The sequence below is a fragment of the Sapajus apella genome, unplaced genomic scaffold, assembly GCF_009761245.1.
Source record: "Sapajus apella isolate SASKATOON/1434 unplaced genomic scaffold, GSC_monkey_1.0 scaffold46, whole genome shotgun sequence".
Classification (NCBI taxonomy): Eukaryota; Metazoa; Chordata; class Mammalia; order Primates; family Cebidae; genus Sapajus; species Sapajus apella.
In genome coordinates this window covers 12,528,249-12,551,601 of record NW_022436986.1, presented here as the reverse complement: position 1 = coordinate 12,551,601, position 23,353 = coordinate 12,528,249, and positions in this window count along the sequence as shown.

Here is a 23,353-nt window from a genome sequence, read left to right as displayed (position 1 = left end):
ATCATAGGCTCTTATGCCACCTACTTCACTGTATTATCGATCACAGTCATAATTCTACATTTACTCAAGATGACAATAGTGGTTATAACTGAGCAGGATTTTGAAGGATGAATGAAGCATTGAGTCATTTGACCCTTCTAGGTCTCAATGATCTACTAAAGGAGAAAATGGGGGGCAATGTAAGATGGATCTTCTTTTAGGTTCTTTTGAGCTGTAGAATTCTAGGTCTAGGTCATTCAGGATTCAAGGTGCAATAGTTGCTTAGTCACTGAGAGTACCAGAGGATAGAGGAGTGAGCAATGAGAACTATGTCAGAAACAAGGAGCTTGTTTTGTGATTTTAAAGGTTAGTGTTAGCTGTGTGACATTTGCCTTTCTGTGCTACAGTAGCTCCTTCTCTAAAACTAAAGAAAATAACACCTTGCTGAGATTAGAAATAGAATCTTGGAATTTATCTACTTTTTAGATGCTTTTCCATCTACTATCCATCCATCCTTTCCATCCAATATTTATGCAATGAACAGCCACTATTCATCACTGCACCAGACACTGTCTGTGCTACGCACAAGAGACTCAAAGATCCATAAAGTCAAATAATCATATAAGAAGATAGCTATTTATAATTCAATATTTTAAGGATCTGGTAGAAATATGGGCACCCCTCTGAGACTGTTGTGATCAGGGAAGGTTTCTAAAAGAGGTAGGAACTGAGCCTTGAGAAAAATAAGGGAATGTTAACTGGGAGGCAAGATTGAGGAGGACATTTTAGATGTGTTCGTGTGCGTGTGTGTGTGTGAGAGAGAGAGAGAGAGTGTGTGTGGGGGGGGGGGGGGGGGTGGGGGGGTGCAGGAGGAAAGGAATATAAGCAGAAAGTGAGTGCAGGACCTGCAAACAAGCCACTGTTGCTGGAGTAAAGGGTAAAGTGGGGACTGACCAGAGATGAAGCTGGAGAAGTAGGCTGAGGCTAGGTCATGGTAAGTCATGGGTGGTTTGGACTTTATCTTCCAGATAATTGGAAACATTGATGTTTCTAAGCAGGAAAGGGAGGATGATATGTTTGCATTTATTTTGTAGAAATGCCACTCTGGTAGCTGCATGGTATCTGAAATGGATGCAGATAAGACGTGAAGTAAAGTGCGGACCTACCTGTTCACTCTACATACCCTTAGCCATCTTTTCATTGTGTGCCTCTGGCTGCGTATACAGAGTCATGTAATCTGAGATTTGAGTAGGAGCCTTAGAAATCATCTCTCCAACCCTGATTCAAATCTAGAATCCCCCTGCCGAGTCCTAGCCAAATGGCTCCTGTACGCATGCACACAAACTTGCCCATTATTGTACTGCACGGCAGACAGCTTTCTGGGCATACCGACATTGGCAATTGGCCATGGTTTTATTTCCCCAGGTACCTGGTGTAAAACAGCCACTGCCTGACAGATCTAATCACAGGCAGAGTCTCTTTCACAGTCACCCCAGAGTAAAAGCTCGGTGTGCTCCCAAAGAAATGACTGGAACATACAAATCAATTGCCCTTTTCTTCTTTTTTTGACCCCATTTTGAATGCAAGTATGAGATTTGATAACGGTATGAGGAAAGGAAGTGGATTTCACACGTCCAGGGACTCATCAAATGGAGAAAGACTGCTCAAAGATAGAAGTGCTCAGCCTTGCACTAGCCTCAAAGATTGCTGCAGCCGCTCCTAAGAATAACCAGGAACCCATTCAAAATCTCGAATGTCAATGTCAGAATGGGAAAAGACATCCAGCACCCACTCCTCAATGCCTCCACATGAGCTTCATCCTCACTGCACTCATTCCTGCTGTTCCTACCCAAGCTCCTGGAGATCAGTCTCCAGGACTCTGTTTATGCCATTCCCCAACCAGAGACATCTTATGCCAATGCCACATTTGGAACTTCAAAATCTCTTTCTAAGCCATTCCAAATGTCATCTTGTCTGTGAAGTTTCACCCAGATGATCTCTTCTAAAATTTCCACATCACTCCATTTACTCATCTGTGTTTGCCTTGCATTGTGATGATCTGTGCTCGTGTCCCATTTCTTCTGCCAGGCTGAGAGCTCCTTAAAGGCAAGGTCAGCCTTTAAATATCTCGTGGGTGTTGTCTTGAGCTTGGCACAGGGAAGGCACTGGGTTAAAGTTTGTTAACTAAATAGGTGAAGTAGAACTGGAACTCACAGATACAAGTGACCTAATTTGGGGCCTTTGGGGATAAAACTTAATCATGAAAAGAACTTGAAGAAGACCTACTTGTTTCAGAGAGAGGATAGTCAGGAAGGGACCATGTTGGGGGCTTCCTGTTTTCTCAATAGGAAGTGAACTGTTATTCCAAGTGGCGAGGTCCTAAAGGCCAGTCTCCCTCGCATGCCAGCTCACGCTGCACTGGGCAGAGGCTGGAGAAACATGGTTTAGAGGTAGGATGTGTCTGTCCCGAATCCTGAATCATGTGCTAACAGCCACGTGACCATGGGAAATTTACCTCACTCCATCTATAAAGCAGGAACAGTATTTCCCACAATGGAATATCATGAAGAATAAATGTGTGGGATACTTTTAATAAGTGTTAATTTCCTTCCATTTATTTTTTCTTTCTCCTTTACTATGCTTAGAATCCAGTTTCTATTTTATACACAGATGTTTATTAAATAAAGAAAAGACATTATAACTTCCATCTTCTGAATACCTGGTTACCTGGAAATAGACCAAGATTGTCATGTTTCTCTCTGGTGACTTTATCTTCTGGCCTCAGCTGAATGCATGTAGAAGTGTCTAGCCAATGTAAATCCCTTCAAATAGAAATTTTGAAGTAGAGTCTTCAAACACCGAGTCAATTAATTATGAGTAGCTTAGACATCAAGTTATAAACAGTTAGTAGGAGTCTCCATGGCTGACCAAAGCTGCTGTGACCTGAAGTGGTAAAGCGTCTCCTCTTAATATCTTCTCTACTCACAGTCAGGGTCACAGCTCCAGCTCTCATTATTTATCACCTGGGCAACTGACTACATCAGTTTTGAACCCTGTCTTTATTTTCATCCCACCTCTCTACATCAGCTTCTCTGCAGCTACAGTGAGGAATCCACCTAGAATCCAGTTTTGCAAGGCCTTTCCCTGGTCTATTCTTCTTCAGTGATTCCCATTCCTACATAATTCTTTTCAAACTCTTCCAGAGAAATTCTCACAAGGAAAGAAGCAGGTAAACATATACAGCCATGGGATACAGCATCAAAAATGGAAGGGGCCCATCTCAATCTCAAGACTCTTATGGTATAGATGGTACTAATTGTCGTAGTTCACCTGCCAATTTCTTTCACTATTTCAGAGAAAGAGTGCCATGCTAATTTTTCTTTTTCTTTTTATTCTTTTTGTTTTTTTGAGGTGGGTGGGTATGTGAGGAAGTAGGGCCCATCCCATTCCACCAATAAATATGTGGTGACTTCATTTATTGGAGTACCTTGACAGTCCTGGTTTGTCACATTATGCTGGTATATTAATAAATAGGGCAAACTTTAATTGTCAAATGATAGGACACACTTTCATTACTGACTTGGATAATAAAGTATACAGTCTCACTTTGATGACATATAAATGGACACAGGATTTCAACAACTCAAAATTTCCATAATTAATCTTCATCATTCAATTCTCAAATTTTACTTGTTACAATAAAAAATAATTGGTTTGTCTTTCATTTGGTCATGGAAAGGTTTCAAATATCTTTAGAAAACCAAAATTTGTGAGTCACTTTTTAATCATTAAGGAGAACAATGAAATACTTCTTTTTATCCAGGTTCCCACTCTTTGTTCTGTTTTTTTCCCCTTCTAAAATAAAAAAAAACTGTTTAGCCCTTCATTAAAAAATCACTTCATTATTTCTCTTCTTAAATCAATATACACTTTGCAGAGTAGAGTAAGATTTCAACGTCGTATCTTATTTTATTTCAGCTTTATTGTAAAAGAAATATCTCTACCACCACTTATTAAATATGATTTATCAGTTTTCTGCCCCATTGAACATACCAAGAAATTAAAGAGATTTTTGGGGTAATGCATTCTCAGAGAATAATGCAAAGGTGACTGACATATTCAAGGATGCATAGTAGTCTTAATGTGAGCTATTTTCACTTCTGAGCACACAAATCATGTGTGTTTATCTGTGTATATATTATTATTACACATATATAAGCTTATTTAAAATTACATATCATTTTGGAAATGCTTCCATTATTTTGCTGCTTTACAAATAAACGTTTTAGCCCAAATACTTTGAATTTGAAAATACCATAGGAATGACAATAAAATAACCACGATTGGCACTAGTGTCTTGTACAGACATTAAAGAATCAGATTAACTTTAGTTTTTAATCAGTTGTTCAAGAATGTATTTCTAACCATATTAAAAAGCAATGTGTGATTGTGTCTTTCAAGAATGGCATGCTTTTTCAGCATGACTGCCTTTTTTTGACCTCAGCTACATTTGGCCATATCTTTATTTTCTTCCCATTACTTATATTTCACGTTTCAAGACGATTTTGATACTGAACTCAAAAGAAGTGTTTTGTTTGACTTTTTAAAAATCATATTGGTCCCATCCAAATTGTGTTTTGGGATTCAAAAAGTTTAGATCATTCGTCTACAAAACTTGAGGAATTAAAATTAATGAATGCCAAAATTGTTTACATATTTATGATTAAAAGTCTTCTTCCACAAGAGATACAAATTTTTAGGCCCTGTGGAAACAAAATATTATACAACAATAAGTCTCATGTTTTAAGAAATATTTAAGCATAAGCTTTAATCTATTGGTCCACTAGTTGTGGCTAATTATGAGGAATCTTGGATCAAAGCCATGGCTCTCATAGTGGCCAGTGATTTTAACTTAAGCTGAATTTTTCTCATTTTGCAGATTTTTACTACTTTCAAGTTTATGCTGAAAACTTCTGGTTTTTAACCACTGATAAATACTTTCAAATTCAAGATCATTATACTTGAACAGTGCAATTGAATGGTTTGTAACTCGAAGGATAAATGTTTGAGGGGATGGATACCCCATTCTCCATGATGTGCTTAATTCACATTGCACACATTGCAAGCATGTGTCCAAACATCTCATGTGCCCCATAAATATATACAACTACTCTGTACCCGCAAAAATTTTAAAAACAAGTCCTCAAATAACATATATTCACACAGAAAAATTGTTTATACTTTTGTATTATCAGGAAATTTACTGAGAGGAAATAAAATTGTGTTTGTTTTTTAAACCCTGTGCTTTTGTAAGATCAAGTAGTTGTTTGTTATTACTTTTATAGGATAAATCAAAATAATTTGAATACACTCTGAAGACATTTTTTTATGTTTTTAAATTATAAAATGATGTATGTTGGCTTAGCATGTCCCCTGACCTTTCATCATAGAACCTTAGCAATATCTGCACCCCATTATAAGAAATAAGGACTCAGCATGATATTCAAAGTCCCTGCTCCTGTTTTACTCTTCATTACTCATTCTCTGCTTCCCACCTTGCTTTCTGGCTCCGATTGTCTGAGTTTTTCCTTATCATAGTAGAGGCCATGAAGAGGAGGATCTAAGAACATGATCTGCAGAGTAGGCAGCCTGGGTAAGAGTCTGAGGCATCTGTTCTCATGGTCTTGAACAAACTATGCAACATCTCTGAGCCTTGTTTTTTTTAGCTATAAAGTTAGGATAATAATTTTTTTACCTCGTGGGGTTACTGTGAGGATTAAATGACTTAGTACATATTAGGAGCTTAAAACAGTGCCACACTTGAAAACTATATAAGGGTTTGTTTCTAATTCCCCTAATGATCTAATGAAATCTCTCATGCACACCATTGTCCTTGGTCATGGTCTCTGCTGGGATTCCTGTGCTGCACTGGCCCCCAGAGAAAGCCTTCTCATCCCCCAAACTTCCAGGCTGGAGTAGATATCCATGTCCCCAGTGTTTACCCCATCATTTTCAGTTGTAACTGTCAGTTTACTCAAGATGTGCATGTGCCACAATTTCATTAAAACATAGTTGAATGAATGCATTTTAGAAACAGCAAGAGAAGGAAGCCACAGAGAAAAAATGGGATTCATTTTGGATAACATTGGATACAAGATGAATTTTCAAGCTTACTTTTTTTTTGGTACAAAATGGTACAAACTGATGGGTCCTTTGGAAGATTTATTCTTTATGGACCTGTGGCCTTGACCACCACACTGAATGCTCCTCCTATATGCCCAGTGTCTCTTAAAGGATGGCTCATACTAGTCTCTTTCTATGATCTTGGTTGCTTCCTGGGCTTGGGCTGCCCCACTCCCCTTCACCTTGCCCTCCTCAGGATGGCAGCAGGTTCCTGTGGTCTAATGACCCCTATTGATGGAAGGGTCACTGGCTTCCAATTCTTGGAGGCTGAAAAGGTCCTGTCAAATTTTGACCCTCCAAGGAGAAAAGAGGGGTTTTCTAAGAGCCAATTAAATTAGATTAGAGATCACTTGGAATTACAGGTAGTATGTAGCCCTGACAGCAGCACCTCCCAAGAAGCTTAACTCAGAAAGGGATAGGAGTTGAGGTTCTCCTAAAGCAAAGTTGACTGACCTCTAGTTTAACTAAAAATGTAGCACACTAGCAGGCACTCTAAACTCCCCCAACTCTGCCAAAATGCTGCTCTCTTGAGCCCTGGGACTCTGCAAGAGCAGATATTTCTAAGAAGCTCACCCTTGGCTGGAGGCCCCAGGTAGAGGAAGCTTGGAATTTCTCCAGAGGAAACAGTCCCATGTGGTGGGCATCTCTACGTTTGAAGAGTCTGCTCTGTAATTCTTACAGACAAATAAGCCTTGAAGAGCAATACCTAAGCCTGACAGTTCCTCTTTCCATTTCATAGAAATTGAGGAATCTCAGCTACTGTACCGAAGACCAACTTATTTCTTAAACAGGAAGCCAGTGATCTGTCATGTCTTTGGGTCTAAGCATTGGTGGCCTTTTTTTGTGTTTCTTTAATCAGCACTTAATGTCTAAATGTTTCCCTTTTTATTTTGGGGGCACTTGCAGGGTGGGGTGGGAATGCTGGTGGGGTATGATTAGTGGTTTAGTGTCCTCTTGTTCATTAGGCTCACCCTCCAGTCTAACCACCACAATGCATCCCTTTGCCTTTGTAGAACCTGCCCTCATTCTCTGCATTTGTGAGGGAGGAGGGGCCTGCTGTGAGAGGCACAGCAATTGGAGGGTGGAGACAGACTGGCAGGCATTCCATTAGCCCCAGCTCATTCTCAGAATATACTGCAAAGAGATCAGATCTCCTATTATTTCTCCTAGGAAATGTTCTTCTCTCTTGAGAGTAGGAATATTTGAAAGCATTCTGTCCACCCACTCTTTGGAAATAGTAACTGAACTGGAGTTTTTCCTCCTCCCAAAATAGATGGGAGACAGCATGGTTGTCCCAGGAATGATCTAGCAGATTTTTCAAGTTTTATGAGATTATGCAAAAGTTTCTACTCTCAGTATCAGAAGCCTTGAGCTACCATGCTCTTTGATTTTGGCATCCTCTCTATCAGGTGTCCTGGGAAATAGATGTCAGAGCTGAACAGATGGGAAAGTCTCCGACAAAACGGCCAACCGCTATTCCTGGGTAACACAGTCTCTATCACTATAAAGAAGACCTCTTGAAGGTTAAACTTGATGTTTTAAAAGGTCAGATTTGAATGTCTACCTGTTCTAAAACAGATGTTTCATACACTGCAAGTTCATTCACAAAAACTCAGAATCTAGCTCAGAGCTAGAACATAATAAGAAATCAGAGAATGTTGGTGAACTTAGCTGAATTTGAGCTTTCTCCTCTGCTGGGAGTTTGGGGATGTGAATTCAAAGGACCAACAATGATTGCAGTGTCTTTGTCATGTTCCAAGAGATAGCTTCACACATACCTAGCTCAGGCATAGGTTGGAGAATGCACTGATTGAACTTTTGCAGCTTTAATCTGCCTTGGGACTAGATTAAGAGTGGGGAGACCTCCATTTATGTCCCAATCCTGCTGTGTAACTAAATAATTCACTTGCCCTCTCTGAGTCACACAAAGTCATTGTGAGGCTCAAATGAGATAATGTATGTTAAATCCTTTTGTTAACTGTAAATCATTATACAATAAGACAATAGCGTGGTTATTATTATTAGGGTAATTAATTTTCAATGGATACATGAAGGAAATTAATTTCTATTACAAACCAGAGGTTAAAAAAAATCAAGTCCCCATATAATCTCGTTAGCTTGAATCAAACTGCAGTTTAAATCTACACTAGTACATCACTAAAGAGTATAATATTATTAAAGTAATGTCTTTATTACTTTAAAATATCTGTTATTTGAAAAATAAGCAAAAATATGCTGTGGTGTCATGTGACACTAGAATTAACATAGGACTATGAGGTAAAGTTAACGTGATTGTGAGAAACCCAGATAGGTCTCAAGTGAACTGAACAACTGCCTTCCAGCTTCTATCCTCCATTGCTCTCCCTGGGACCACATGGTCTCTTAGCTCCACTTTTCCTCGCTTATCTGCTCCATTCTCAATTCAATAGATAGGCTTGCACTGGCAGATTTTGGGTTCTAGTTCTCAGAACCTTTACTTATATGTTCCAATGGCATTAAATCCGGTGTCATCTCTGTGTTACCATTTGTCAACACTGCCTGAATAACATTTCCCTGTGAGAGACATTCTAGCTGGCTTAGTGTGGGTCATGCAGCTATCAGTCCAAATGGCTGTGGCTGCAGGTGAGTCATGTGTAACTTCAGCTGTATTTTTCAGGCTATGGAAGGGTAATGTCTTTTAAAAGAAAGTGAGAGGGGCTGGAAGAAAATAAAGAACTGCTCTTGATTCCCACTGGCAACACCATTGGCCTTTCTATTGTTGCAAGCTCTGTTGCTTACATCACAGTTTAGTGCTTCATTATTTCATTTGCCCCTTCCCAATTAATCTGTAAAGTTCTCAGGACAGGAGGCATGGCTTGTTCTATTCTATTCTAAATGTGTCCAACATTCAGAACCACAATGGACATACTGTAGGTATTCCGTGAAGACTTGTTGGTTGACATAAGGTGACTGTCATCCTTTACATGCATGTAGCATTTTATAGTGCACATGGCACATTCCTATATATTGATCCATTTGACCTATTTAAAATTCTGAGTCATTATGACCTTCACTTTACCAGTGAAGCAAAAGCAAGGCACAAGGATAGTAAGTGGCAGCACTTGCATCAGATTTTAGACAGAGTGTTCTAGGTGCCTCTAGAATATCTAAGTGAAGATGTCAAGGAACTAGTGGAATCTGTACTCTAGAGAGAAGAGTAGGCTAGAAATATACATTTAGTTATCATGTGAGTATAGATTACTTCTGCATAAACACAATGGCAGTGAATGATATATCCAAGGATCTGTGTGTAAAGTGAGAATAAAAGCTAGCCCAGAACAGATGCCCGAGAAACACTAACATTCACTGATCAGCAGAAGAAGGGAACTCATAAGGAGACATAAAAAAGCATCCCAAGAAGTAGCAGGAAAAAAACAGGATGGGTGGTGTTTTGCATGACCCAGGGGAAGAGAACTTCTCACAAAAGAGAGTAGTGAGAGGGGGAGAAATAGGAACACTTTTACACTGTTGGGAGTGTAAATTAGTTCAACCATTGTGGAAGACAGTGTGGCAATTCCTCAAGGACCTAGAAATAGAAATTCCATTTGACCCAACAATCCCATTACTGGGTATATATCCAAAGGATTATAAATCATTCTATTATAAGGACATGTACACACATATGTTCATTGCAATACTGTTTACAATAGCAAATGCCCATTGATGACAGACTGGACAGGGAAAATGTGGCACATATACACCATGGAATACTATGCAGCCATAGAAAAGAACGAGTTCATGTCCTTTGTAGGGACATAGATGAACCTGGAAACCATCATTCTCAGCAAACTGACACAAGAACAGAAAATCAAACACCGAATGTTCTCACTCATAGGTGGGTGTTGAACCATGAGAACACATGGACACAGAGAGGGGAACATCACACACTGAGGCCTGTGGCGGGGGGGACTATGGGAGGGACAGTGGAGGTAGGGAGTTGGGAGGCATAACATGGGGAGAAATGCCAGATATAGGTGATGGGGATGGAGGCAGCACACCACATTGCCATGTATGTACCTATGCAACAATCCTGCATGTTCTTTACATGTGTCCCAGAACCTAAAATGCAATAAAAAAAATATGTATTTAAAAAAAAAGGGAGTAACCAACAGAATCAAATACTTTCAAGAGGTCAAATGAGGTAAGAATTAGAAAATGCTCTTGGCTGACCAGGTGCGGATTGCTCACACCTGTAATCGCAGCACTTCGGGAGGCCAAGGCAGGTGGATCCCTTGAGGCCAGGAGTTCGAGACCGGCCTGGACAACATGGAACAATACCTGCCTCTACTAAAAATACAAAAAAATAATCTGGATGTGATGGCACACACCTGTAATCCCAGCTACTTGGGAGGCTGAGGCACAAGGATTTCTTGAACCTAGGAGGTGTGGAGGTATCACTGAGCTGAGATTGTGCTACTGGACTCCAGCCTGGGCAACAGAGCAAGACTCTGTCTCAAAATAATAATAATAAAAGAAATAAATAAAATGCTCTTGGCATTTGCAACAGGGAGGTCATCAGTTACTTTTATCAGGGGAGCGTCAGAGCAGTGGCAGGGGTGTAAACCAAACATCAATAGGATAGAGAGGGAATGGGAGGTAAAGACAGGAAACAGTGAGCTTAGCCAGGGAAATTTGGCTGTGAAGGTGGGGGATAAGATACAACTGTAGGTAAGGACTGAGCGAATATTTATTTTTTTTTAACATGGGAGAAATTTGAAGCTATTTAAAGCCTGAAGGAGCCAGACAGAAGGAAGAATGGGAAAATTTGTCAGAAGAGGCATAATGGAGGCACAAATTACCGTGGAGAAGGAGGGAGGAACCTCAGGTCCCAGGGAAATACTTTACCCAATTTAGCAGAAGGAATGGGAGAAAGGATGAATGTAGATGCCAATAAGTTTGTCTGAGCCAGTGTGGTTGCTGAAAAATGTTTTTTTGTTTTGTTGTTGTTTTTTTTTTTTTTTTTAAATTTTCTCTGTCTAAATTTAAAGCAAGGACATTTCTTAAGAGTATGGGAGGTGATGAGCTCAGGATAGTAGAGATGGTTTGGTTTGACTTATGAAAGTACCCACTGACATCCCCACATCCTGTTGCCCAGTCATTGCTTGTCCTTTTATTTACTCTCACATTAACTCATCCATTCATTCAACAACTGCTGAATGAATATCTATGTGGCTGGCTGTGGGAAATGCACTGGGGGTACAGAGGTAAAAAGCGCACTGGGTAGGCATGAGATGACTATGGCTACCCGGGAAAGTAAATTTTATTTTACCCATAATAGGACAGGCTCAGTTACTGTGGCCCCTGGAATTAGCACATTAATAAAGCAAGCCACCCGATTACATCCTGATTAATCTGATTATTAAACAGATATATTTCATGTATCATGGGATTACAGTCATCCATTCTCAACGCTTACAGAGCCCCAAATCTCTCTCTTCCAACATATGACTCTATTTGAGTTTCTGGCATAAATCCTGTGACTTCCCCTGGAAGAGGATGCTAATTGTCCCCTAATATCTATCTCCTTTTCTTCCATGGTAAGTGAATGTAGCTAGGTCTATAGCTAACTCAGGTAAAGAATACTTTTCTGAATCTCCTTCATGATTAGTACAGCCCTGTGGCTAAATTCAGGCCAGTGGAAAGTAAAGAAAGTGATGCAGCCTCATTTCCAAGTTAGTCCTTAAAGGGAAAGGGCATGCCCTGCTTTTTGCCTTTTGCCTTTTCACTCTTGCTGGCTGGAATGAGGGCAAGGTGGTTGTGAGCTCATGATGTAGATGCCACAGAGGAGGCAGCATGGAGCAATCTTACGGAAAGAGCCTGGGTCTCCTTGGTGAGTTCTTCATTTATGACTCAGGACTTTAGAAATAGCTGAACCTCCACATGGATGGAGCAGTAGACTTAGCTAAGGGGATTTCAAAGTCACAAAACATGAGGAAATGGTTGAGAATTTATGATGCAGTTTGAGACAATGGTGGCCAAGAGTCTTTTATTCCTACAAGTGGGGAGTTTCAGCAGGAAGATAAAGGAGTTGTGCTAGCTGTCTTCACACCTATAATTTCAACCTTATGGAATGCATACTATTATCTCCATTCTACACATTTTGAAAACCAAAGAGATAAGAGGTACCCAAGCATGCAGCTATTGAGCAGCAGAGCTGAAGTATGCACTTCTTTCTGCAGAGTGCTTGGCTCTGTTTTCACTCTTTTTCTATGAGGCTTGGTCTTTCTCATGTGAGGTGGTCCCAGGCTGCAAGGAGAGGAGACACTTTCATCAAACTTGTGGCTTAGTCAGAATGAAAACTCCCTCTTTCCTGCCAGACCACAACGTCCTGTGGCCATGTGCCCATCAGGCACTGCCACCTTTGGGCCTCTGCATGTACAGTGGTGATAGGGCTGAAGGGAGGGGAAGAGAACAGAAATGCCTCCAGGCCAAGACCCTTTACAATGGAACCAGGTGCTATAAATTTCTCCAAATGCACCACTTCTCTCCACACATGCACATCTGGAATGCCGAATAACCCCTTCCTTCTCCAACCCCTGCTGCAATGATGGCTTCCTGGAGCATTTTAATGACTCACCAATGTAAATAATATACTCTACCGTTTCTTGTTAAAAAAAAAAAAAAAGCTAGAGGTTTCTGCAAAACCAGAAAATTATTCCAAATTATAATTTTATTGAAAACAGTGGGAAAAAAAAACAACAAAAAAACACCTTCATACCCTAAGGTAGGAAAGGTTCAGGAGATTTATGTCTTTCCTTGAACACACAGATTTATAACAGTGGATAATGTACATTCATTTCATCCATATTTATACCTGAATTGATGCAGAGTCTGGTATCCATTACTTTAATCTATGTAACCTGATCATCAGAAATCTGAACCATAATTTTAACTCGTATTACAAAGAGTTTCTTTTGGGCTTAAAGGAAAATGACGGCAGAGAAGAAAAGCCATTAAGACCCAGCTGCAGTCACTTATTCCTGCTGCACTTCCTTCTGCAATACGTGTGGGTCTCCCTCCCCATTTCTCCTCCCATACCTTCCTGGACACACATTGGCTCCCTCACTCAGCCTCCAGCACTAACTGTGCTGAGACTGGAAAGGAGAGAGAAATGATGGGCAGGGCAATTCCAGGGAATTCATGGAAATAAATCTCTGAGATTCCTGCCAAACCAGAGCTCACACAGAGGTGGTAGGAATGGGTGAGTAGTAGCCTCTAGTCACTTAGTTGAAGTGAAAAAATGCAGAGTCTGATCAAAGCTTCTCTCTGACAGACGGTAGAAATTAAACCCAGACACCAGTTCTCAAACAGCATTGCTGGCACAGAGCACATGTTCCTGTCCAACTTCTGATCACCAAACATTGGTCTAGCTCAAAATTCCAAATGCCTGACCTGAACTAAAGCCAAGTGGTGGGTTTTTGAGGGACCTGGGACCCAGAATTATATTAGGTGGAAGATGAAGAAAGCAAGACCTGGGACCTCACTACAGTAGGTCCATGTCAGAGAACTCTCTTGGGCTGACATCCCTGGGATTTCCTAAAGTCATGTAAGCACCATGAGGGTAGGTCATTTTGTTCACTTGTATAGTCAAGGCTGGCACTTAGTAGGTGCTTGATAAATTTTGTTAAATGAAGGTCTTTGTTAAAAACCAGTCCAGAGCTTTAAACTGTAGTGTGAGTAGATAAGTAGATACAGTACAATACCAAAGATGAAATCAATGAGGTTTTATGAAATTAGGAGTATTGTTTCCGTTTTTTATCATATGTGTGTCACCAGAATATTTCATATTTTATAAATGTTTCAAGGTTTGAAAGCAGGATGCCAATTAATGTTCACAGCAATCTTGTGACATAGTTGTAACAATTCCCATTTCACAGATGAGGACACAGAGAAGCAGGGTTTCTATAACCTGTGCTCCCCACCAGGCTTTCAGCACTGCATCTCCTGATTCCCCGTCCCATGTTCTCTCCTCTATGCTGTGCCATAATGGTGTCTTCCTGGCAGGGATAAAGGGCAGAGTGAGTAGGGAGGGCATTTTAGGAGCATCTAGAGACAGTCGATCTGGCCCTAATTAGCATCCTGGAAGAGATCACCAACCCACAAATCACTAGGGTTGCTAAGTACTGTTCTCTAGAGCCTCTAGAGGATAGTTTCAGATTTGACTGTCTCAAGGGAACAGATTCCAGCTGTCTGATCCTTGAAATCAGATGAAACAATAATTTGGCCTTATATTTTTCTGATAAAAACTGATGCTTAAGAAAGAAAATCTACCTCTAAAAAGGGGATTGAGAGAACTTTTGTTTAAATTAATTTCTTATTACAGGAATGTGTATATGTATTTGTATGTATATGTATATATTATATATGTACATATATAGTATATCGAATGTATGCATATATAATACATATGATGTAATTTATAATAAACATTTTGTATTTCATATATAAACATACAGATAATTATAAATGTCTTTAAAAACTATAACCTAAATAAATGATTATTGTCTTTTAGCAGGAAAGACCTTTAACTATAACCTTTCCTGTAAACAACTGGGCTTCTTGAGAAAGCCCCATGAAGGGAAAACTGAGGTTTTTCATACAACACAATGCAGGCACTGTCAGAGACATGCAGTGAATGTTCATAATAGCCAGCTCTACCACTTCAAAAGTATCATTTCCATTTGAAGAAAAGGACGTGAAAGGTCAGAGAAGTTGTATCTTGACAGAGGTTCCATATTCAGTAAATGCATATATTGGGATGTGAGCCGAGGTCTGAGTGGTTTACAGCCCATGGCCTATTCAACCTATTTTCACTGTTAATATGTTTCTACCAGTTGCATTTGGAAAACAGGAGACTCTGAATCCTGGATAACTTTAAAAAATTTTATTTAGGTGTTGCCCTTAAATGGCTTCTTCAAAAATTCTTCTGTTATCTCCCCAACCAGATGTGAGCTTCATTTGCTTTGAAACCAAAACTATTACTTTGTTTCAAATTTGTGGAAATCTTTCACCCTCCTCTTACTTGTTTCAGGTACTAACCCTGTAAGAGAGACACTGAAGATAGAACACTGCTATCATTCTATCACCATTAGACAGGTGAAAAGCCAGTGACTTAGCCAAGATCACACAGAGACTGGGCTCACCCATGTACTAATTCTGTGGTCTGAACTGCAGCCCTACACCCCTGGTTTCAAGAACTGTGCTACTTTCAACTTACTGAAATGGAAAGGAAGATAAAACATGCTACATTTCTCGTAATCATTTTTATGTGACTCTTGGGGGCTAATGAAACAGCAAGGTTCTATTGAGCATTACACTGTGCCCAGAAGTGAGCAAGAAAATTAGATGAGAAAGAACCATGAACCAAAGCCTCTGCCCTCAAGGGATTAACAACTGATCGAGGAGGCGTAACCGAAAACACCTGCATTATTTGGGCAGCAAGTGGCCTGCTGCACTCTTAAATGTCTGTGAGGCCAACCAGCTTCCCATGTCTCTGCATTTCTAGAGGCGTAGCCCAGTATCTGGTGTTCAGCAGGCCAGAGCTCCTGCACACATCTGTGCCCAAGCTATACACCTGCTGGCACCTGTAAAACCATGGACATCTGGCCAAACCAAAGCCCTGAGCAATTCCCTCTTATATTTTCACAATCACTGGCTTCCCACTTTATTCTTCCATTCCATTAGTTGGATTTGGGCTTGACCCATATTACTACAAAAATAGCAATTGTCAAGTTGTGACTGCAGGCCAGGCATTGTGCTAGATATTTTACGCTTGCTCTCTCAAATCCCATAACACTTAACGGATGGGAAGGAGAAGAATTGTGGTCCCTCTTTTACTAACAAGGAAATGGGGGCTGAAGGCAAAGTTAAGTAAATTGCCTGAGAACATGGCCTACAATCTGAGTCGGAAAGTTAGCAGTGAAGTGCAGAAAACCTCAAATAAGAAGGACTGGCTTAGTATGCTCATGTTAAAAAAAAAAAATTCATAAAACCATCTTGCTTTCCTCAACATGCCAGTAATCTGACATAAATCTAAAGATGGCTCCCACAGTAGAACATACTTTGAGACACATGGGCCCAGACAAACATAAAAGAGGAAACTAAGCATTTTTTTTGTGTGTTACTAGCAGAAGATTTCAAAAATCTCTTCAGTAGCTTTCAACTACTCACTTTTAGCAAAACAACTTCCATTACATGCATTTACCATGTGCTGGACTCAACATGTAACCTTCACTGACATATGACTGCTCATTTTGCAGAAGTTTTTGATGTATATGTACATATATTTACTATTTTGTAGATATAAATAATCTGTGCATGCACATTTAATATGTAGGTGAACTGAATTGAGCTTAAGCTTGAAATGATAGAAATAGTATTTGAACCCATCTTTCTTGACTCCAAACACTGTGGAGGTTTCATCCACTAAATCATTGCTTCTCAACTTTGGTACCACATTGGAATCACCTGGGAGTTGATCAGTTTCTGATTTCTGGGTCTCACACCCAGAGGTTCTCACATCATTGCCTGGGGTGTGCTCCAGCATGAGCATTTTTAAAAGCTCCCCAGCTGATTCTAATGCGCTCCAATGTTGAGAACCACAGGTTCACACCATCATTCCACGTATTTGTCTCTTACTGCTGCCATGACAAATTACCACACACTTGTTGGCACAAAACAACACATAATGATTTCCTTAGTTTCTGCATTTAAAAGTTCCAATGGGTCCCACTGAGTTAAAATCAAGGTATCAGCAGGGCTGTGTCCCTTTCTGGGGGTTATGCGGGGATAATCCACTTATTGCTCTTTTCTGTTTCAAGAGGCTATTGCATTGCTTGGTATATTAGTCCATTCTGCTATGAAGAACTATCTGAGGCTGAGTAATTTATGAAGAGGTTTAACTGGCTCATAGTTCTGCAGGCTGTACAGGAAGCATGGCTAGGAGGCCTCAGGAAACTTACAATCAAATCATGGTGGGAAGGCTAAGGAGAAGCAAGGATGTCTTACTATGGCGGAGCAGGAGAGAGAGAATGAAAGAGAAGTGCTACACACTTTTAAACAGCTGGATCTTGTGAGAACTCCATCACGAGAACAACAAGGGGGAAGTATGGCCCCATGATTCAATCACTTCATATCAGACCCCCCTCCTTCAACACGTGGGGATTAAAATTCAACATGAGGTTTAGGTAGGGACACAGAGTCAAATCACTTGGCTTGTGGCTTCCTACCTCCATCTTCAAAGCCAGCAACAGCAGGTTGAGTCCTTCTCATATAGCATCACTCTGACCTCTTCTCCTACCTTCCTTTCTACATTTAAGGACCCTCTTGATTCTATTGGGCCCACCCAGGTTATCCAGGATAATGTCCCTCTTTTAAGGTCAGATGATGAGCAACTTTAATTCTATCTGCTACCTAATTCCCCTTTGCTATGTAAGGTAACATGTTCACAGGTTCAAGGGATTAGGACATGAACATCTTCAGGGGCCATAATTGTGCCTACCACAGTTACAATTTTAAATTTAAAACAAATTTGAATTTCCCTTCTATTGCACCTGCTTACTGTGGGTAAAGCCAGCAAGTGGTGTGTTCTTTTACAGGAGAGTCAAGTCATAGCTGCTGGGTATATGAAAACATCTCCCTTCTGTTCCTCTTGTTCTCCTTTCCCACTAGTAAGAAGAGCAGTGAGAGCCTGTCATTCTCTGGGCTTCCCACAGCTGCTGTCACACCACTTGAAAATAGAGCCCAGGTGACCAGCGTTCCCAATCCATCCCTGAGACGAATCAATATGTGAGCTGCCATATGCTCCAGTGAGTTCTGGCTGACACTGAGCAGGTGTATGGCATCCGGGCCAAGCATCTGGAGGGTGGGAGACTCACAGAGGGGAGGTACCATTTTCAATTTACCAAAGAAGACCTAGGAAATAACAGAGGGCTGGGTGTATTTGCATCTCTTTTTCTCTTGTTCTCATTCTCTCTCTCTCTCTCTCTCTCTCTCTCTCTCTCTCTCTCTTGCTCTTGCTCTCTCTAAATATTACTTAAGAAATAGAGGCTGGTTCTGGTTTTCATTCTGAAAATCCAAGGAAACGCTTTGAATATATTGCTGGTGCTGATTTAAAAATCATTATCTGAGTTCTCCAATATTCAGAATCCATCAATTATCAAGATGCAGAAGCTTCCAAATATTTATAATGACAGCACTATCATTATGCTAAGCTATTATGACAGGAAGGGGAGGAGAGCAGTTTAACCTCCATCAAGGTGTATGTGTCTAGGTGTGTTTGTTTTCTATGCATTAATTTAAGATTCCCATAACAAGTTTGCAATGTGCAGTTATGTCTAAATGACAATTTCTTACTCATGGAGATCATTGTGCTTACAAACCTGAGCATTTTTATTTCTAAACATCTACAAATGACTTTTAAAATTATATATATCACATATGATGCCTGGTCAGGGGAAGAGAGGAAAAGGGAAAGTTAAATGAATGATATCTCATGCACAACCAGAGTTAACTGACATTTGCTCTGAAGAATTCATCTTAATCAATGTTATTGCCTCAGTTCCCATAAAAATGAGTGATTGGGACACATAAAATACACTATCAACTTTTACCAGAACTAAGCAGTTTAGACCATTTATTTTCATAAAACACCACTGTGCATTCTATGTGAAGCCAATGCATTTTCTGTGTGGCTGACTTTGGAGACTGTGGGTTGACAATCTAAGTTCTAATTATTTGCACCCTCCTGTCTGTTCTTGCACGACATGAGGCTCTCCCAGAGGAGTGTCAGAAAGGATGTTACATGGGCTGACGGGAAGCAGCTGAAAAAGATCCACTGGGCTTTTTCATGCAGATGATGCACAGAGCAGAGAGGAGCCAAAGGGGATCGAAGAACCCTGATTGGAAGGTTCGAGTGTGTTCCATCTGTTACTGCTCTAGTCTTTTCATTAATGCTGTGTAAGGGCAAGCAGAGTCACAGCTGGTGAAAAGATATCTGCTTGACAGGCCCAAAGCCTGCATCTCCTTCTCCCTGGCAGGATCAGATATTTGTAGGGGCCTTGCAACTGTCCACCTCAATTTCAGGTCAAAAGGCAGTTAAACTCTCTGTGTGGCAGGGGAATAAGCAAAACCTTGGCTGATCCAATGGCCTTGGGTTTCTATCACAGCCCTTCTACTTTTTCACAGTGGGTCCATCAGAGCATTAGCTAAACTAAAGGTCAGCGTCATCATCTGTAAAAGATGGAAATGTAATAATGTTAAATTCCAGGGCTATAGTGAGGCATACCTATGAGACTTCAGTAAATATTGCTTTTTTCTTCTTTCACATTCTCTCTGCTGTATGTGGATAAAGCAGTAAAAAAAAAATTTTTAAATTAATGAAGCAGCCAGTTGTATACTTCTGATGATTAAAAAATGAAACATACATGCAAATAAAAGTTGGACTAGAATCTTTCACTGGATTCAGTCTGTAATCCACGTGTCTTTCTTCATGGCTTAGAGAGCACCAATCTAGAGACAGACTGTCTGGATTGGAATTCTAGTTCTAGCACTTACTAGCTATCTAATCTTGGACAAATAATTCAAACTCTCAGTACTCCAGTTTCATGATCCATAACATGAAGATAATTGTACCCACTTCATAGAGTTGTTATGAGGATCAGGCAAGTTAATAATATGCAAGCATTTAGAATAGTGCTTGCCACATAGTGTTTGTTTCTTTGAATATTTTGGTGTTATTGTCCTCACCTTTGCTCCCCATTTGGGCAGTTCATTCCCATTGAGAAGGGGCTGTTAGCAGCAAGAAGATAAAAGAATAAACTCTTCCTGGCTTTTGGTTTCCTAATGCCTTCTTGGTGTTAATTCTATTTCTTGGAGAAATAGAAGTAACTCAGGATCAGTACAGTTATGAATCTGAACAAGACCACCTGCCTCTGAGACTAGAACAGTTTCTGCAACTGGGAATAAGGACAATTGGAGGTACAGGTAGGTATACTATATTGGCAGTTGCCTAAAATATGTCCCACTGGGTGATTTCACTGACCCTGTGTGGGGCTGAAACCCAGTGGGGAAATGGATGATATGGACCCCAGATGTGTTTGTGAAATGCAGGAGCAGAGGAGACTTGCACTTCCTTTATAAGCAGAGTCCCTGGGAGGAGTAAACCCAAAGGAAATAATGATCGTGCTGTGCATTCAGGCGGACAGGGCTTGGAGAGCCTCAAAAATTTTCCATACCACAGCCTCATGATTCACTTGCACCCAAGAAGGAGACAGTTATCAGCTGGAAAAGCCAGAAGTGAAGAAGAAGCCTTAAGGACCAGAAAAAGGGACAATTTTGGTGATCCCTGTGTACTAAAGATCATGGATCAGATGGCATGATGGATGTTTCAACGGATGTCAGCAGGGACAGATGACACCGAAGACCAGATGCCTCCTAATCCCAGAGCAGAGCAACATGGCAACTCCCCTGAACTTGGATGCACCCCAGTAAAAGGGTGGATATCCTCAACGGACTGAGATTAAGTTTCTGCATATCTCTACTATTGGGGAAATGGGACTTGTAAACAGAAACTAGGTTCAATTTCAGTAAAGTTTTGAAAAACTTCTTTCCCTTACACACTGGAATTTATAGAGCAAGACTCATACCCATTACATGTAAAAGGATTTGTGAAAATATAGTTTTAAATTAATAACTGGATGAACTTTAAAAAAATTTAAGAACCATGCATATGTAGAATTTAGTAATCTCATAGATTGGAACACAGCAGCCATAAAAAGGATGAGTTCATGCCCTTTGCAGGGACATGGATGAAGCTGGAAACCATCATTCTCAGCAAACTGACACAAAAACAGAAAACCAGAAACCACATGTTCTCACTCATAAGTGGGTGTTGAACAATGAGAACACATGGACACAGGGAGGGGAACATCACACACTGGGGTCTGTCAGAGTGTGGGGCTAGGGGACGGATAGGAGGGGGTCAGGGGCTGGGGAGGGATAGCATTAAGAGAAATACCTAATGTAGATGACGAGTTGATGGGTGCAGCAAACCACCATGGCACGTGTATACCTATGTAACAGATCTGTACATTCTGCACATGTACCCAGAACTTAAAGCATAATTAAGAAATTTTTAAAAAACACATATTTCAAATACATAGTACAAAGAAATACGAATCCCCTGCATACCCATTTCCCATCATTAATAATTATCAATTCAGACCCAATCTTGTTTTATCAATACTCCCCAATAAGTCCAATCCCCAAATGTCTAGATTATTTCAAACCATCTCAGACATCATATTGTTTCATTACTTCAGTAAGTATACCTAAAAATAAGGATTTTTGAAAGAACATAATCAATACTGTCATTAACTCTCATAAACATTTGTATTAATCCCCTTAAATAATTGACACTGCCTGGATAGTTGATGATATTAACTAATAACCAGACAGTGTCAACTATTCCTAATTTTAAATAAATTTCCTTTTATTAAATTTTTTAAACTTTTGCTTCAAGTCAGGATCCAAAAAATTTCCACACATTGCATTTTTATAGTTTCTTATGTCTCTTTTAATCTAAAGCTTCTCTCTCTCTCTTTTTTTTTTTTAACAATTAAATAGTTGAAGAAATCAAGTAATTAGGGCTGTCCCACAGCATTTTTGACATTCTGGATTTTGTTGATTGTGACCCATGGTAATATTTAATATGTCCTTCTGCACCTGTGTAGCCCATAACCTAATAATTATACCCAGAAGCTGGATCTGACTTACGTCAATGTTTTAGTTTAAAAAACCTTCACAGATACTATTTCATAATTCCAACAGGAGACCACACTGTCCACTTATCTCTCTTTTTGTGACATTAGTAGCCATTAATTATCATTGTCTAGATCCACTGTTTTATTAGGTGATTGAAAAATGGTGATCTTCTAATTATTTCCTCCTTCATCTCTTACTTCGGATACTTTTATAAAAATAAACTTTCCTTCACCAAATGTTTGGTTAACCTGAGATTGTATAGAAAAGCAGTGGAATTCTTGATTCTCTATTCACCATTCACTGTATTAGTCTGTTTTCACGCTACTGACAAAGATATACCCGAGACTGGGCAATTTACAAAATAAAGAGATTTACTTGACTTATAGTTCCACATGGCTAAGGAGGCCTGATAATTATGCTGGAAGGCGAGGAGGAATAAGTCACATCTTACGTGGATGGCAGCAAGCAAAAAAAAGCTGGTGCAGGGGAACTCCACCTTATAAACCCGTCAGATCTCATGAGATTTATTCACTATCACAAGAATAGGACAAGAAAGACCCATCTCCACAATTCAGTCACCTTCCACAACATGTAGGCATTCAAGATGAGATTTGGGTGGGGACACAGCCAGACCATATCAGTCAGTTTTCAAAAAAATGAAAAATTGTTTTTTAGCATACTCCAAAGGTTACCAATAATTTTTCTCCTTAAATATCATTTCAGTGTTATTAATTTTCACTTTTGATGTATTTCCATTTATACATGTGTTACTTTTATAGATGCTCCAACTACCTCATCTTGGTCCAGTGGTAATCCCTTTATATTGGCCTCTGAGTCTTTCATGGCCCCAGTAGTTTCTGAGAGCTTCTTTACCTCCTGGCATGACAAAGTGTTGCCAGCTCATTTTGTACATTTCTTGTCATAGAGCTGGAATCAGTTATTTCTCTAAGCAGCCCTAGCTCCTCCAGGAAGAAAAGATATTTAGAGAACATAATTTGGGTACTGGTAGTGTCTCTTGCTACTGGATTGGTTATTATTTTTGTCTTTTCAGTGTACAAAGCTATATGTCATCAATACAACTGATATTTGCAGTTCAAATTGCAACTTACAGAGGTTTTATTTAACTTCTTTGATTTTATAATTATATCTCCTTTTGTCCTATGCTAAAAGTCTTGGGTCCCAATGACAGTTATTACTTTAAAGTACTATTGCTTTATATTGTATTAAATATATATGATAAATTATATGCATAATAGTTTTAGAATAACAATGTGAACATTATTGATCACAATATTATTCTACAAAATAGTTCAAGATATTCTTTTTGCAGTTTTTTTTTTTTTTTGTCCTTAGGATACATCCTGCTAAAGATGTACACAGACAGGTTAAC